Here is a 16,470-nt window from a genome sequence, read left to right on the forward strand (position 1 = left end):
TCCAATAAATGGAAATAGTGAGGAATGGTGGTCGCGTGTGACTTCAGGTCACAATATGAAAATAACATGTGCGATAATTGACTTTTTAGATGTAATTCTGAAAGAATGATAGAAGACTCAAATGTAAGTTCTTGGAAACCAAGAACCAAATTGTCTTAGGAAACCCTTTTAGTCATTGATGGAAGTGATCACATGGAGATTCTGTGATAAAAGTTTGTACAAACTAAAGATCACAATAAAAAAAGAAAATTTAAAAAAAAAAAAAGCTAGACCGCATAGCTTGGTTCTTAGGGAAACAAGCTATGTGGATACATCCATATAGGCTGACAATACAATAAAGTAGTTCCCAAGCACATTGTTGTTCATGGTGTATGAGCCTGGCACCAGGACTGGCCCCATGAGGGCTTTTGAAGAGGATGCCAGGCTCTAGAGGCCGGAGTCCTGACTGCACCTGGCCAGTGGGTTTGCCAGAGGGGTTTTGGGCGAGGGTCGTGACAGCACTCCCCCCTAAGGCCCCTCCCATGGTGTTCCTTCTGTCTGGCCCAGGTTTGGTTGGGAAGTTCCGATGGAATTTCCTGATTAGACGTGGTGCGTGCATATTCTCACTGGGCTCCCAGGATCTATCTTGTGGTCCAAATCCTTTCCAATTGACGAGATAATATAGCTTGGTCCTAGAGTATTTAGAGTCCAAGATATCTTTTACTTCGAATTCTGGTTCTCCATCAACAAGTATGGGCTTAGGTGGTGTCCCAATCCGTGTGCCGGGTTACATTGGTTTCAGGAGGACACATGGAATACCAGGTGGATGTGTAGATTAGGGGGTAAATCCAGTTTCACGGCTGCTGGGTTGATAATTGCCCTAATGGTATAGGGTCCAAAGAATCTAGGATGAAAGGTCCGGGTTCCCTTGATGGGTACGAATTTAGCGGCTAACCAAACTTTGTCTCCTACTTGATAATCAGGGGCCTTTTTCCGGTGTTGGTCGGCGAATCTCTTTTGTTTTTCTTTGGCATGAATAAGGTGTTCCTTTGCCCTTTTGAAAGCCTGAGTAATGGTTACGTGTAGGGTCTTTACCGCTGGCATTTCCAAGCTGGCTGGAAGGTCTAGTTCAGAGGTACGTGGATGTCTGCCATGAAGGGTATAGAAGGGCGTTTGTCCCGTGCTTGAATGCAAAGAATGTTATATACATATTCGGCTATCCATAGTAGGTCTTTCCAATTTGTTTGTTCGTGGTACAGCATGCACCGTAAATATTGCTCGAGTGTCTGATTGGTTCTCTCAGTTTGGCCGTCCGTTTGGGGTTGGTGACTGGCAGATAGCCGAACGTCGATCTGTGCCATTGCACAGCATTTTTTCCATAAATTTGAAACAAACTGGCTGCCTCGATCAGAGACCAGAACTGAAGGGAAGCCATGTCGCTTAACCACGCCCTCCAGGAACACTTTTGCTAAAGTGGCTGCGCCTGGGAGGCCTTTGAGAGGAATAAAATGGGCCATCTTCGAGAATAAGTCCCCAACTACAAGGATGGTGTTGAACCCTTGGTTTGGTGCTAGATCAGTGATGAAGTCAAGGGAAAGAGTGTGCCATGGAACTGGAGGAATGTCCAATGGTTGTAGGAGACCAGATGGTTTTTGTGTCTGTGATTTATTTTGTGCGCAGACACAGCAGGACTGAATATACTGAATGATGTCCTTACGCCAGGTAGGCCACCAAAAGTTCTCTTTCACCTTAGCTAGGGTTTTGGCGATCCCAGGATGCCCTTCGATCAGTGAATCGTGATAGTTTGAAATAATATGCTGTTGTAATTCCTTCTTGGGTACATATAGGTGATCCCTAAAAAAGGGTAGGTGGTCCTTGATGGTATATTGTTCTCCTTGAGTTTGCCATGCGAAGTAGGCATCAGGATTCATTGTATGTTGGATTTCTTTTCGTAGTTCTGCTTGTGTTAAGGCTGTTGTGATACCCAAGAGTTTGTCTTCAGGTATAATAGGTACTGGGTCTGGAGTTGTATATACTATTTCATCTATGCCCATGCGAGATAATGCATCCGCTTTTCCGTTTCTGACTCCTGGTCGAAATGGGATTACATAATCATATTCGGCGAAGAAAAGGGCCCACCGTAAATTGGCGCGAGGACTGGGCTTTGGCTGTTTTGAGATATTGCAGGTTTCGGTGGTCTGTGATGACTGTAATGGTGTGTCTGGTCCCTAGAAGGTAGTGCCTCCAGGCTTTAAAGACGGATTTGATAGCCAGGAGTTCCTTGTCCGTGATGGCATAATTAATCTCTGGAGGTGAGAACTTTTTCGACCAGAATCCCACAGGATGTAACTGGCGGTTTCCGGGTCTCTCTGTGAAAAGACAGCCCCCATTGCGAGACTGGACGCATAAGTTTCAACGACATAAGGGAGGTCTGGACGAGGATGTCGCAGGATTGGAGCAGAGGTAAACCTTCATTTAAGTTCCTGAAAGGCTTCTTCTGCTTCTTCGGTCCAACTAAACTTTTTATTGTTTTTTCGTAATAGTACTGTGATTGGGTGCACAACCTGAGAGAAGTCTGGGATGAACCGGCGGTAGAAGTTCACAAAGCCCAGCATGCTTTGTACCCCTTTCAGAGACGTCAGTGAAGGCCATTTCAGAATGGCATCTACCTTGTGCACGTCCATTCTGATGCCTCCTGGAGTAAGGATAAAACCAAGAAATTCTACTACGGTGACGTGAAAAAAGCATTTTTCAAGCTTTGCAAACAAGTGATGTTGACGGAGCTTGGTGAAGACTGAATGAACGTGCCTGACATGATCTTGTTCCGAGGCTGAGTATACTAAGATGTCGTCTATGTACACTAAGGCGCACACATCAATTAACTCCCTTAAGACGTAATTCATGAAATATTGGAATGCCGCAGGAGCGTTGCATAACCCGAAGGGCATGACTTGATATTCAAACAAGCCATACTTAGTACAGAAGGCGGTTTTCCATTCATCTCCTTTTCTGACTCGGACCAGGTGGTACGCTCCTTGAAGGTCCAATTTGGTATAAATCTGGGCATCTTTAACTTTGTCTAGCATCTCAGGGATAAGTGGCAAGGGGTAGCGGTTCTTCACAGTGATCTGGTTCAATGCGCGGTAGTCAATACAGGTTCTCAAGTCTCCCTCCTTTTTTGGTACGAAGAACAAAGGACTGGCTGCGGGGGACTTCAAAGGACGGATAAATCTGTTTGCAAGGTACTGGTCTAAATAGGATTTCAAATGAAGGTTTTCTGGTTCTGTGAGAGTGCAGATCCTGCCGCAAGGGTTTTGTACACCAGGAACAAGGTTGATCTGACAGTCATAGGACCTGTGCGGCGGCAATGTATTGGCTTGGTCCTTTCAGAAAACATCCTGGAAATCATGATATTCACTTGGCAAGGTATTAGTTGCTCCCAGGGTTGATACTGTCGCTCCGGGAATCATGGGGATACAGACATCGGGTTTCTCCTTTTGGTAATAGCAGGCAGGGGAGCAGTCACCGGGGAAGGTTAATTTTCGTGCCTGCCAGTCTATCAAAGGTTTGTGAGCAACCAAACATGGCATCCCTAGTATTAGCCTGAACTGAGGTGCCTTGATGAGATCGAATGAAATAGACTCCCGATGTCCGTCCTGGCACAGCAAGGTTACCCTGGCTGTGGACTGGGTTACTGGTCCGGAAGCGATTTCTATCCCATTCACGGTGGTTACCTTGTCCATAGTTGGCTTAGAACACAAAGGTAGCCCCATCTCTGCTGCCAGTTCTTGATCAATATAATTTCCAACTGCTCCGCTATCGATGTATGCTTCAACGGCATGCATTCTTGATGACTGCTGGTGGTTAATTAAGATCACTGGTATTGCAAAGTGCGAGGTCAGCAACTCTTTCTTCTCACTCGACAAACTGACCTCTACGTTTGTCGAGCTTGGTAGTTTCCCAATTCCTTAGCTTCATCCTTCTCTGTGGCCCCGACTGTTCCTCTTGGGGGTTTTACTGGACAGTCCTTCAGGAAATGTCCTGGTTTCCCACAATACAAACAAAGCTGTTGTTGTCTTGTTTTGTCCCACTCTTGTTTTGTTAATGGAGGCCGTATCCCTCCAATCTGCATGGGTTCTACAGCATTTTCAGGTACACGGGGTGTGTTTTCCCTATGTCAAACATACACGGTCCGAGGGTCCGTTTTAGACCGGTCTGCCTTTCGGTCTGCAACCGGTGGTCTAGCTGCACGACCAGATTTATGAATTCTGCACAGTCTCTGGGTGGATCAACCACCTGGGCTAAGACGTCCTTTAATTCGCCTCGTAAACCCTGATGGAATAACGTGGTTCTTTTGTTTTCTGGCCACCTAGCTTCGGCAACCAGTCTGTTGAAGGTAGCAATGTACGTTAACAAGTCCTGATTTCCCTGTCGGAGGGACAAGAGTTCATTGTCTACTGCTTGTTCCTGGGTATGGCGAGCAAAATGTTTTTCCATTTCTCTCTGGAACCCCCCAAAGTCATGTAATAGAGGATCTTCATAGGTTACCAATGGCACCGACCAATCTGCTGCACTACCACTCAGGTTTGATAAGACAAAAGCTACCCAAGCCTGGTTGTTTGGAAATGCTCCAGGCCTACAAAGAAAAAGAAGGCGGCACTGATTGATGAATGCCGCATACTTCTGTGGGTCACCTGAGAACCTTTCTGGTGGTGCCAGGTGCACTGTTCCAGGTAACGTGATCTGTACCAGAGTGGGTGGTATGGCGGGGTTTTGCATCATTGGATTGCTTCCAGGTAGAGGCGTCTGTCCTGCCTGTGATTGCAAGTATTACCTGCTAATCTCTTCAGTGAGTTCTTTGGTCACTATTAGGTCTCTCCGGAGGGCATTAGTCTCTTGTCGGGCAGAATGAACCTCAGCGCGAAGCTCTCCTAGTAATTGGGCCAATTGGTCCATTTCAGATGTCTCCATGGTGCCCAGGTGGATTTGTTATGGTAGGCTTCGTGTTCTGTTACGCTCACCTGGTATCCACAGGGACGCCACCCAGCCGGGTTACTCACTGGTATGCTTCTCAGCTTTGCCCTGATGTGGTCTGTGGGGAAGGTTCTGCCTTGTAGTAGAATTAGGCATGCTGCTGCTAATGATGTTCTTTTTGTCTCCTTGCAGGTTCTGCTTCTCCAAAGTTTGAGGGAATAGCTGGACATGGTGAGCGTCACGTTGCAAGCTGCAAAGTAACACAAAGCATGTTCTGCAGTCAGGGTGTGGTTTATATAGTCCAGGTAAAGTAGTACCAGGGAAAGTAGTTCCAGTCCTGCCACACCCAAAACACTAGACCGCATAGCTTGGTTCTTAGGGAACCAACCAATGTGGATGCCTCCATGTTGGCTGACAATACAATAAAGTAGTTCCCAAGCACATTGTTGTTCATGGTGTATGAGCCTGGCGCGTTAGGCACCAGGACTGGCCCCATGAGGGCTTTTGAAGAGGATGCCAGGCTCTAGAGGCCCGAGTCCTGACTCCACCTGGCCAGCGGGTTTGCCAGAGGGGGTTTTGGGCGAGGGTCGTGACAATGGGGGGGAAGTGTATTCTCCCATTTTCCCACTTCAGTCCCTCCTCTGGTCGACTTGTCGACCACAAAAGTATCCGCTCTCTTCTCTCCGCGTGGTCTCCATACCTTTGTTATCCATCCTAAGTGTCCATACTGGTTCACATGATCTTCAAATGACCAGTACATATATACACATCCACCACCGGGTTTGCAGTAGACCCACTTCCCAACATAACTTTTCGGGTTCCTTGGGTTTTCCACCTTCACAGACGGCGGGTGCGAGTCATTTTCTAATATTTGCTTGCGCAATCTCTCCCTTTCCTTTATTATTATATCTGTATGTCTGTCGTCTTCTGCTGGCATTAAGGCGTGCATGTTGATCATTTCCATCATTTCATCTGTTGTCCGTGCTGTCCGAGCTCTCCACAACCTTAATCCTAAAAGGGCAGCCATACCCAGTATAATGCACCCAGCTATTATTTTAAGGCCATCTGACAATCATGATGGCATCCACAACCACATGTAGGAAAACCAGCTGCCATCTTTTTTCACTCCCTTTGCTTCTTCTTCCATCTTGGCAAGTTGTGATACTGCCTCGGTGAGGGTGCCATTATCTGCGTCATTAGCAGATATGAATGTGCAGCATGATTTTCCAATTTTTCCACAAACTCCTTCTTCTATTGCAGTAAGGAGGACCAGCACTTATCTATTCTGTAGTGCTACCATTCGTACTGCCCTCGATTCTTCTTTTATTGCATTAAACCTGTTGACGGTGGAGTTTGTCATCATTAGCTCCCATCTTGTTATTTGGAGCCATTTTGCATTTGCATACGCCTGCAGTCTTGGATGGATTATTGATGAGAAGAACATTGCCGCTCTGCTAAACAGTCTGTGTCCTGGTGGAATGTCACTGAGAGCTGTTTCCGATCTTCCCCACAGGTAATTTCCCGTCAGTGGCTCTCCTTGTCTTTTAACTCTTGACAATATATTTGTGCTGTCATTTTCTTTTCCTTCTTCAATCGTCACAGATCTCTTCCTCCTTTTATTCCCTTCATCCATTTTAGGGAGGTTTGCCAAGTTCACATCTTTCTGTGGTACCACTAGAGATGGTACGTTTATGTGTACCATAGTGCATAGTCCATTCCAGGATGGCGGCAAGCTGTGGTATGCCTTGTCTCCGCAGACCCAATAGTGGTCCATTAAAACCGCTGTACTGGCACCCTCCTTAGCTATTGTCACTATCCTTTTGCAGTTGATGTTCCGACATGTACATCTCCGTTGTGTTGATAACATAGTGTCGGGGCAGTTAGTGGAAGTATTGATACCAGGTCTTCGTCCTTCTCTAACCAGGTCACCAGTCCAGCTGTCTTAGTCCAGCTGTCTTAATCCATCCGTTGAAACACTTGTTGTTTTCTTCGTCTATTTTTGCTATATTTGGTTTTGTTAGTTTTACCATTTCACTCCCCACCACTCCGTCTGTCCATCCTTCCTTTGTGTATACTTTCCCATATATTAGCAGCAATGGTCTTTCCCAGCACCCCATTACTCCAGCAACTTCACTTGCGCGCCATTTACATGGTAGGTAATTCAACGTTACTTCCTTCGTCTCTCCTTTGTCTGGGACATCCGTCACGTACTGGAGCCCTTCTGTTAGTTGCCAGTAGTTATTGTACATATGGAGTGTCTTGATGAAGTTATTCTCATACGGGTATGTGTCTCTCGTCTGCCACTTTATTATTGCCATTCTCCCTTGAAAACGTCCTTTTGTTTGGAACAGGGCCAGGTATATCAGACATTCCACTGATGTTACTGGTACTTCAGTAGCCACAAATGTTCTAGAGGCGCTCATGGCGTATGGGATCAGTGAGCACACGTAGCAGTTGCCCCCTTACCAATTTTGGACATGTGTTGATACCACATGTTGTTTGAGACTAGTGCGGAATCTGTAAGATATGTGTCAACCCCATTATTATCAACATATGTGCTACGTTTAATCCTTCTCCTCCCTAGTCTTGTTCTGCTCGGACCACCTGACACCGTACCTGTTGCAGCCATGGTAGGGGGTTCATTAGTAGGGGGTGCAGCCAGCCAGTACATGTGAAGCATAGTGTGCTTGCCAGACAGTGGCAGCAAGTAGACCAGTGATAAACAACAATCCTATAAGTTTTAATACAATAGCTAATATCACCGGCATTTTCCTCTTACCTTTGCTGCGGTCCTGCAGCTTATTATTTTTCGACGATATAGTTGCCCGCCTGAATTTTTTTTTTAAAAAGCGTTAATTTTGTTAGTTGTTTATTCAAGCTCTCCGAAAAGCTGCTCCCACGCGTATCTTGGCGACCTATCTCTTAGGGCTGGTAGATGTTCGTGGAGGTGTGGAAATGATTTCTCCATGGCCAGAAGGAACATGTTGTAGTACACACGTATTTGTCTCTTTAAATATTTTGGTCTTTTTATAACATATACAAATTGGTGTGACAATGCTTCAGGTGTGTCGTCGTCTGTGGGCAGCATTTACCCCTGGACAAAACGCAATGTTAGTTACTTCGCTTATCTTTATACGTAAACAGTTGTACGCGGTACCGGCATGTGCGAGACGAGAAAGAGAACATGTACGTGTCTACAAGTGTGGTGTAATACGACAGTTTGTTATATAATGTCCTTTATTTGGGTAGTGGCATGGGAGGGGTTGGCCAGGGTTTTGTTTGCTCTGGGACCTCGTGACCATGGGGTGGGCTGTGGGCAATTGTCCGTTTGAGTCCTGGGTGTCTGGAGATTGGGAGGGGACAGGGCCTGTGTCGCCGTTTTCTTTAGTTGCTGTTGCTGCATTGGCCCAGTCGTCGATGCAAGGGGGGTCTTATCTTTGTAGGGCTTGATGTCATGTAGGTGAGTCCAGACCGGTTTATCCCTCAATTCTACTGCTCTAGCAGTTACTTTCTCGACCTAGTGGGGCCCAGTGAATCTCGGGCTATTCCACTTTCTGTTAAAATTGCGAAGGAGAATGTGATCTCCTTCGCTTACTGTCCATAGTGCTGCTTGTTCATGTCCTTCAATTGTATTATCTTCTTGTTGGGTGGTCTTCGACCCGCCCCGCGTCTTTGAGCTGTTGAGAGATAAAGGTGACACTAGTAATCAAGGAATTTATGTATTCGAACATTTCATCACCAAAAACAGTTTGTACAGAGTGGCAATCTGTTATGGCCCTTGACGGTGGTGTCAGTGCAAGGTGCATCTGGTGCCCGTTCACCACCTCGTGGGGTGTGAGGTGGTGATCCGACCCTGGCCTGTTTCTTAATTCAAATAGTGCTAAGGGGAGACAGTAGAGCCAGCTCTTTATGGTAGACTGCTGGATCTTTGCTATCTCTTCTTTTAGGAACCCGTTGAGGCATTCACACACGCCATTCACCTGTGGATGGTATGCACATGCAGACTTGTGTCATGATGCCTACCTCCAAGGAGCCAGGTCCGACCCAGCAACCCCAGAGGCAGGCATCATTTCCCCCAGGGGAGTGCCAGCGGGCCCAAGCTGGGGCCCTTTGGACGCAGTCCTGGCGCCTTAGGCGCCAGGCTCATAAAGCTAGACATGTGTTCAAGTGTTTTAATGTGCACTTACCTGATGCAGACCATGCTGCCACATCCAGGCCCTCTTGAGGCCTTAATAGGAACTACTTTACCTGTGGGACTACTTTCCACCCGGGTGTGGTCGGGGAAGGATACATACCTGATCGGAGGAAGGATACACACTTGGAACTTCTTCCAAAGCTATTTAAACCACACCCAATCAGCAACTCACACTTCGCGTTGTTCTGCTCCTCGCAGCTGGACGCTCACCGTGTCAGCTCCTGCATCTGGACTTCAGCCACGCCTGTCAGCATCCTGGGTCACCTGCAAAGGGAGACAAGAGACCTACCAGCTAATCTGCACCACGGAGACATCACCGACGATCCTGAAAGGGAAGACATCATTTTTAAAAGCATTTCGTTACGATCGCTGCAGCGCTGCATTTCACTCACCTTTCCTGGGTTCTTCCATCTTCAGCAGCGATCATCCGGATACACAGCCACTTCCCAGAGCCTACAGAAAAAGACAAGAATAAGAGGTGAGAGAAGGAAGGGAATAGGAAAAGCTCAGTTTCGTTCTAAGACTTACCTGTTGGGTCATTCCCATTTCATTTCGGGTCTTGCTGCTTCCAAGCATTTTCCGGACCCCGGCCCCTATGGGGAAAAAAGACAAAGACATTAGATGAGCGAATGCAAAAACATTACCTGAGCGCTCATCTAGGACTTACCAGATCTTTACTGGAACTGCACGTTTCACTTCGGGTCGGCGCCATATCTCCGGCATTCCGAACCCCGGCCCCTATGGGGAAAAGACATCAACATTAGCGCTTTGTTGCAAGAAGTTTCCAAAGGAATCTTCATTCATCACCTGAAAAAAGACAATGAGCATTATTATTTAAAGCTTGAACTTTTGAACTTGCAACAGAAATTTTACAGCGCCTTACCAGTATAATCAAGCTTACCTGAACTCCCATCCAACCTCAATCCAGTGAAGTAACTGGGTTCAACGCGCCCCTGCGTCAGAAGCAGGATGGAGAGCTCGTCCTTTCAGACCCTAAGGTGAGACTTCACGGGGAATCGTGGAAGGGTATCGTGGAGGGTTGGAAGAGAGTGGGAGGCTTGAGCATAACTCAGTCAGTAGGTAATACTCCCTTTTCACGCACAGGGGAATATTCCTGAGAGCCGGAGAAGCCAGAGTAGAGGGCCCTTCCTGTCCATCTTCAGAGTCCTGCGCTTCACCATTGAAGAAGCATCAGCACTCGAAGCCAGACCTGCGCCTCCGTGGGAATCAGGTGAGCGTTATAACTTGTGCTTCATGCCAAGGAGAACAGTTATGTGCTGAAACATTTTGTTGGCGAAATGTGGGCCATTGTCTGACCGCAATACCTCGCACAGCCCCCACCTTGGGAACACCTCCCTCACCAGGAATTTGGCTGCTCTAAAGGTGTCTGCATGGGAGCAGGGACCTGCTTCGATCCATCTTGAAAATGGGCATACTACCACAATCATGCATCTGTACCCTTGACATACGTTGATCATGTCAACGTAGTCAATGTGGAGGTGTAGGAAGGGTCCCTCCGGCCGGGGTATAGCACCTTTGATCACTTGCAGCGTGTGATGGCTGTAAACTGTTGGCACGTGAGACAATTACTAATGAAATTTGCAACATGTGAATTTAATTCGGGACAGAACTACCCTTCCTTAATTTGTGCTGCAATGACCTCTTTTCCTGTGTGTGTGGGATGGTGTAGTTGGGCCAGGGCTGTTTTCAGTAAGGCCAGGGGCATGACTATTTTGCCTGTATTTTTTTGTCATCATAACGCATCTGTGGGGGACATTGTGCATCCCCTTTTGACCCACAGTTCTTTCTCCGCCATGGGTGCTGCTGCCTGTATATCCATTATTTCATTCTCAGGGATATGAGTGTACCTATCCTTCATCAGCATCTGTCTTGCCCCCACTCTCCCCTTAGCTTTTTCTTTTTCTGGGGGGATCCAAATCTCCCCGTAGTACACAGCATATTTAGCATGTGTGTCTGCTGTTTCATTACCTTTGGAAATGTGATCATCCCCGTTTGGGCCACTTCTTTGGGGTCTTCAATGACTTCAATTAATTCAGCAAGTAGTGGGGCATGTTGCACTGGGGTTCCGTCTGCCCTCCTGAATCCTCTGCGCTGCCACTTAATTAACCCAGAGTGTACAGTTGATGTGACATATGCACTGTCAGAATATATAGTTACTCTTTTGTCATTGCTTTCTTTTATTGCTAAAATTAGGCCACTAACTCTGCTGCCTGGGCAGAGTAGTGTTGTGGTAGCTGGACACATTTTACTGGAACATATGTCCAATCTTCTGTCAATCTTACCACTGCTGCACCTGTTCTGCGGACCCCATCACTTTGGTCAATTGTTGAGGACCCATCAATGTACAGTATCTCTCCCCCTCTAGGGCGTTTTCCTCAATTTACCTTGTGCTGGAATATGCGTCGATAGCTTGTGTGCAGTCATGAGCATAGTTGCCATCTTCTACTACCTCTGCCGGGTTCACGTTGCTGCACCTTACAATTGTTAACTCAGGCCTGGACAAGATAACTTCGTACCCTGATGCCCTTCAAGTGGTCAGTGTTGATTTTGGTTTACTCAAAATGCCAAAAAGGGCATGCTCCACATACAGTGTAGTCGGGCAACCCATTGTAATTGAGGATGATTTTTCTACTGCAAAGGCTGTAGCAGCCAGGCTCTGCTCGCACAGGAAGTGTCCTAATATTACAGGGTCCAGGTGCCCGCTGTAAAATGCTACTGGTTTGTGCTCCATGCTAGTTTTTTGTGTCAGTACTGCTCATCACTGCTGAGCTGCAATTGAAAAGATAAAAAATTGTTCTTCATAATTTGCCGTGGCTAGTACTGGTGCTGTGGATATGGCATGTTTTAGTTCCTGAAATGCTTCTGTCATTTCTGTGTTCCATCTCAACTTCTTTTCCCCTCTCTGTGCTTCTTTTAGTGCCTCAAGCAGTGGTCCTGTCTATGAGCTGTAATCGAAAACCCAAGCCCTGCAGTAATTGCGTGGGCCCAAGAACTGCTGCAGTTCTCTCACTGTCTGTGGCTGCGGTGTGTTTATTATGGCCTGTGCCCGTTGAGGTGCAATGTTTCTTCCATTTTGTGAAATGAGCTGGCCTATGTAGAGCACTTGTTCTTGGTAGTACTGTAGTTTTTCCTGGTCTACCTTGTACCCTTTTTCTGCTAGCACAGTGAGCACCTTGACAGAGTCTCTCCTGCACTTCTCTTCTGTTGTGCTGCAGATGATTATGTCATCTACATATTGTAGCACTGTGCTCTCCATCTCAATGTTTCCCAAGTCCATTTGTATCACCCTGTTAAATATAGATGGGGATTCACAATACCCTTGGGGCAACCTTGTGTGTTTCCATTTTGTGTTACGCTATGTGAAGCTTGTCATATCTTGTGAGTCAGGGTGTAGTGATATTGAGAAGAATGTATTTTTGAGGTCAATCACAGTGAATCGTGATGCCTCTGTTGGTATTCCACATAGTATAGTGGCTGGGTTAGCTGCTATAGGGTATTCTGCCTCTGCAATGTGGGTGAGGGGTCTTAGATCCTGTATGAAACGCCAAGACCCTCCCTTGGCCTTTCGCACAGGATACATAGCAGTGTTGCATGGAGACTCTGATGGTACTAGTATTCCTCTCTATTAGTGCTGTTATTGTTTCATATATTCCTTCATCTGCCTCTTTTGATAGTGGGTATTGCTTCACTCTCGGCAGTATGCCCCCCCGCCCTTTTCAACTTTATTTTCACACCTCCAATGCTTTTGATGCAGCCCACGTCATATGGACTGGTGGCCCATAGAGATGCAGGTACTTTTGCCATATCCTCCTCATAAAACGGCACAACTGTAGTGGCTGGTGCTTCTAGCGCCAGTGCCATCTTTTGTGCTACATCTCTGTCTGTTACTGTCGCCCAGATGTGGACGCTCATTTGAAACACCATCTCCCCCTCACCATTATCATCTTAGAAGAGCTCCTCATCAGATACTTGTGTTAGTCGGCACCAGGGCTGGACTGCCCCACCGGGACACCGGGACATCCCCCGGTAGGCCTCTGGCCTGTAGGGCCTCTTTTTGAGCGGAAGGATACATGTGTTACACATCGTGTGACTCCGCCTGGGTGGTTTGCCTTGAATTGGCTGCCACCACTGACCTAGGCAGAGGTACCTTTTTTTTTATTTTCCTCAGGCAGCATCTGGGCTGGGCCCGCGCCTGCGCAGGGCCCCCTGGGCTGGGCACCAGATTGGAACCGCACGTGCCCTGCAGAGGCACCGTCATTTTTTTTATTCTTCCTAGCAGCTGGGCTGGGCCGGGCCCGCCCCTGCGCAGGGCCTCCTGGGCTGGGCACCAGATTGGAACCGCACGTGCCCTGTCTGCAGCCCAGCCTGTGGCACAGAGTGCACACATTAGCAGACACTGCAGGCAGGCAGCTGGTCCGGGCTGCATGAGGCCCGGCAACGGCAAGCCACAAGATCGATTGATTGTCAGGTAAGAAGCGAGACACACACTGCACGTTGATGATATGTATCCCGACTCGAGATATATATCATCAACGTGCAGTGTGAGATCGTCAGTAAAGTTAACTTGCTGCGCTGCCTGGCCAGCCTTCAAATCATTCCCCAGAGCCCTGTTATTGGGCCGTAGACAAAACCGACTCTGCAGACTCCCAAAGCCTGGATAATTATGGGATGCATGTTTGCAATTGCAGCTCAGTAATAAGCTGCACTTGACTTCCAGTGTCTGACATGTAGCAAGCAGCAGGGACCTTCTCCCTGGGGGACCGTCACCCTCCTCACTAAACGCCCGCACTCTGCCGCTGGAGCACATACTAGGCTGTCCTTGCACCAGACTGGAGAATGAATGACTGACTCAAGATCATAGCGCTGTGAGTCGCATTATTCTGGCCTGCCTTCTGAAATCCAGTACACTCACTTGCCATGCGTGTAGACGTGGCGGAGGACCCGCCTGGCGGAGCGCTGGTGCAGTGTGGGTGTGTGTGTGTGTGTGGGGGGAGGTCCTGAAAATTTACTTTCTTGTGGGAATGGCCACGGAAGCTGGCAGAGGGTGGAAGTAGGGTGATGTGTTGCCATAGCTCTCAACCATCTGTGACTCAAAGGCGGGTGAAATCACCCGATTTTGTTTTTGGCGGGTGAGACGCCCATTGAAATTAATGGGCGTGCAGGAGGCTTGGCGGGTGAGTTAGAGCTTTAAAAGGCGGGTGACACCCGCCAAATGCGTGTGAGTTGAGAACTATGTGCGTTGCAGACATATAAAAGGACCGTTGTCAGCCCCCAACAAGTTTGTATTTCATCTTAAAAATTATATAATGCTCAAATGATATAATGCTTCCTAATTCATTGCCTTTCGTGGTGCAGTACACGGCACCCTTTCTTGACACACTGCAGCTGTGGGTGCATTCTGAAGGTCGGAGGGCGTGAAGCAGGCATCTGCGCCGCTGCGCGCCAGATCTAGCATAAGGCCTTGGATTTCCACGTAGCCTGTGAGCCAGAATGCCCTGGGGTGAAATCGTATGACCTTTGGCAGAGCATGTGGGTTCCTTGTCCAGCAGCACGGGGAGCTGTAGAGGAAACTGTGGCATTAAATGCAACAGCTCGTTTAACCAGAGATAAAACCTTTTCTATTGATGCTCGTAAGACTTTTTTTGAGATATCGACATAAGCATGTCACTGGTGTTGTTCCCATTATCTCACTACGTTTCTCATAAGTTCTTATAAACTACTGGCTGGAGCTGATGCTGATCTTGCCAGAGCACGGTCTGCATAGAATTCACATGTGCACCTGTGTCAATGGAGTGGAGGTCCTTGCCCAAAGATTCTCTGTACCAAGAAAGGTGATCAGAGGGAACATTTCGAGGGAGAGATGGGGTGGTTGTGGGCAGTGGTGTCTAGATGGAGTTTATGGCTCAGAAACCTGCCTGGGGTGCTTTGGCGTGCTGTGGGGAGGGGGGACAGAGAGGGACGTGTGCAACCGACCTACATGCAGTCCACAGGTTTGAAGCACGACTGTCAAGACAGGTTTTCACTCTCCTGAGGTGCTTAAAATGTTTACTATTGTACAGCCTAATAACAGCCCAACTCATCATGTAAGTTCCAACAGAACATACACCGGGCTGTGCATTACATAAAAGGTGCTTGTTGCGAGCTTTATTGATATTGCACATTGTATATGTTCAGCAGTGCTTTGCAAGTGGGGTATTCTCAGGGGTTTTATGGAGCTTTTGATTATTATCAGGGCTGACTCTTCCTTTCATCGTTCAGAAGTTTATGACATGATTGCTATCGCAGAGGGGCAGCACTAGCTGGTATTTACAGTGCTAAGAAGTTATTACAAGGTGACAGCAAGCTCTGTATAAATGGAACTTCTATGTGTATGTGCCTGAGGCCTCGGGTGACTTACATGGCACTGAATGGGACTTAATAGGTAGTTGGTTTTCTTTGTAATTGACTTGCTAATTGTGTTGTCTCCATACCGTGGTAGTGCAATCAGGAGTCTTTTTACAAAAGAACAGTGTGAGGATCAGATCAGAGATGCATTCAGGGTCACCTAGGTTTAGATGTGAGTGAGATGATAATGTGAGCAGAGGTGTTTGTTGAGGGCCGAGCACATCGTATAATGGGGAATCCATCTCATTGAGATTTTGAGGGTGACTGGCGGTCTTTTGAGGTGCATGCAACCTGGCCTACAACATAAAGTTTGTGCGTCTCTGTCTGATTTACTGACTCCTACTTCATTATTGAGCTGCTTGTGTGAGAGGACTGATGCATCTCACGGGTTTCATTAGAATTAGATCTATTGTAGCACTGCATTACTTAACCCTCAGTCTTCTCTAACCTATTATACTCCTGGTGGCAACATTACGCAGACGGAGTGAAGGCGATATGACATCTTGGAGTTGGTTGAAAGGAAATTGAAAAAAGACTGATAGACACAAGCTTTACATTTTCTTTTCTGGTACTGAGACTAGTAATGACGCCCAAGTGTGTTGGTACATTTGTTAGTGAATTGTTGTTAACATAGCCCTTTCAACAAAGCATTTTGCATAAAATATTTCATGAACAATTATTATTACCCAGCCCAGGGCCGGCCCTAGGATTTGCTGGGCCCTGGACGACATAAGATGTGCGTGCCCCCTTATTTGCATGAATGGTGACCCGTGATATTACAGAAACTTATATCACGGAATAAGTCTTTAATACACACAGGTATCATAGGAAGTTACATTAAAAATACATTGCCATGAGTAAGGCAGGAAACCAATACAATGAGACGTCCAGTATATGATTTGTCACTGTTAACATTT

This window comes from Ambystoma mexicanum, chromosome 4q, assembly GCF_040938575.1.
Source record: "Ambystoma mexicanum isolate Mex_15411 chromosome 4q, UKY_AmexF1_1, whole genome shotgun sequence".
Taxonomy (NCBI): Eukaryota; Metazoa; Chordata; class Amphibia; order Caudata; family Ambystomatidae; genus Ambystoma; species Ambystoma mexicanum.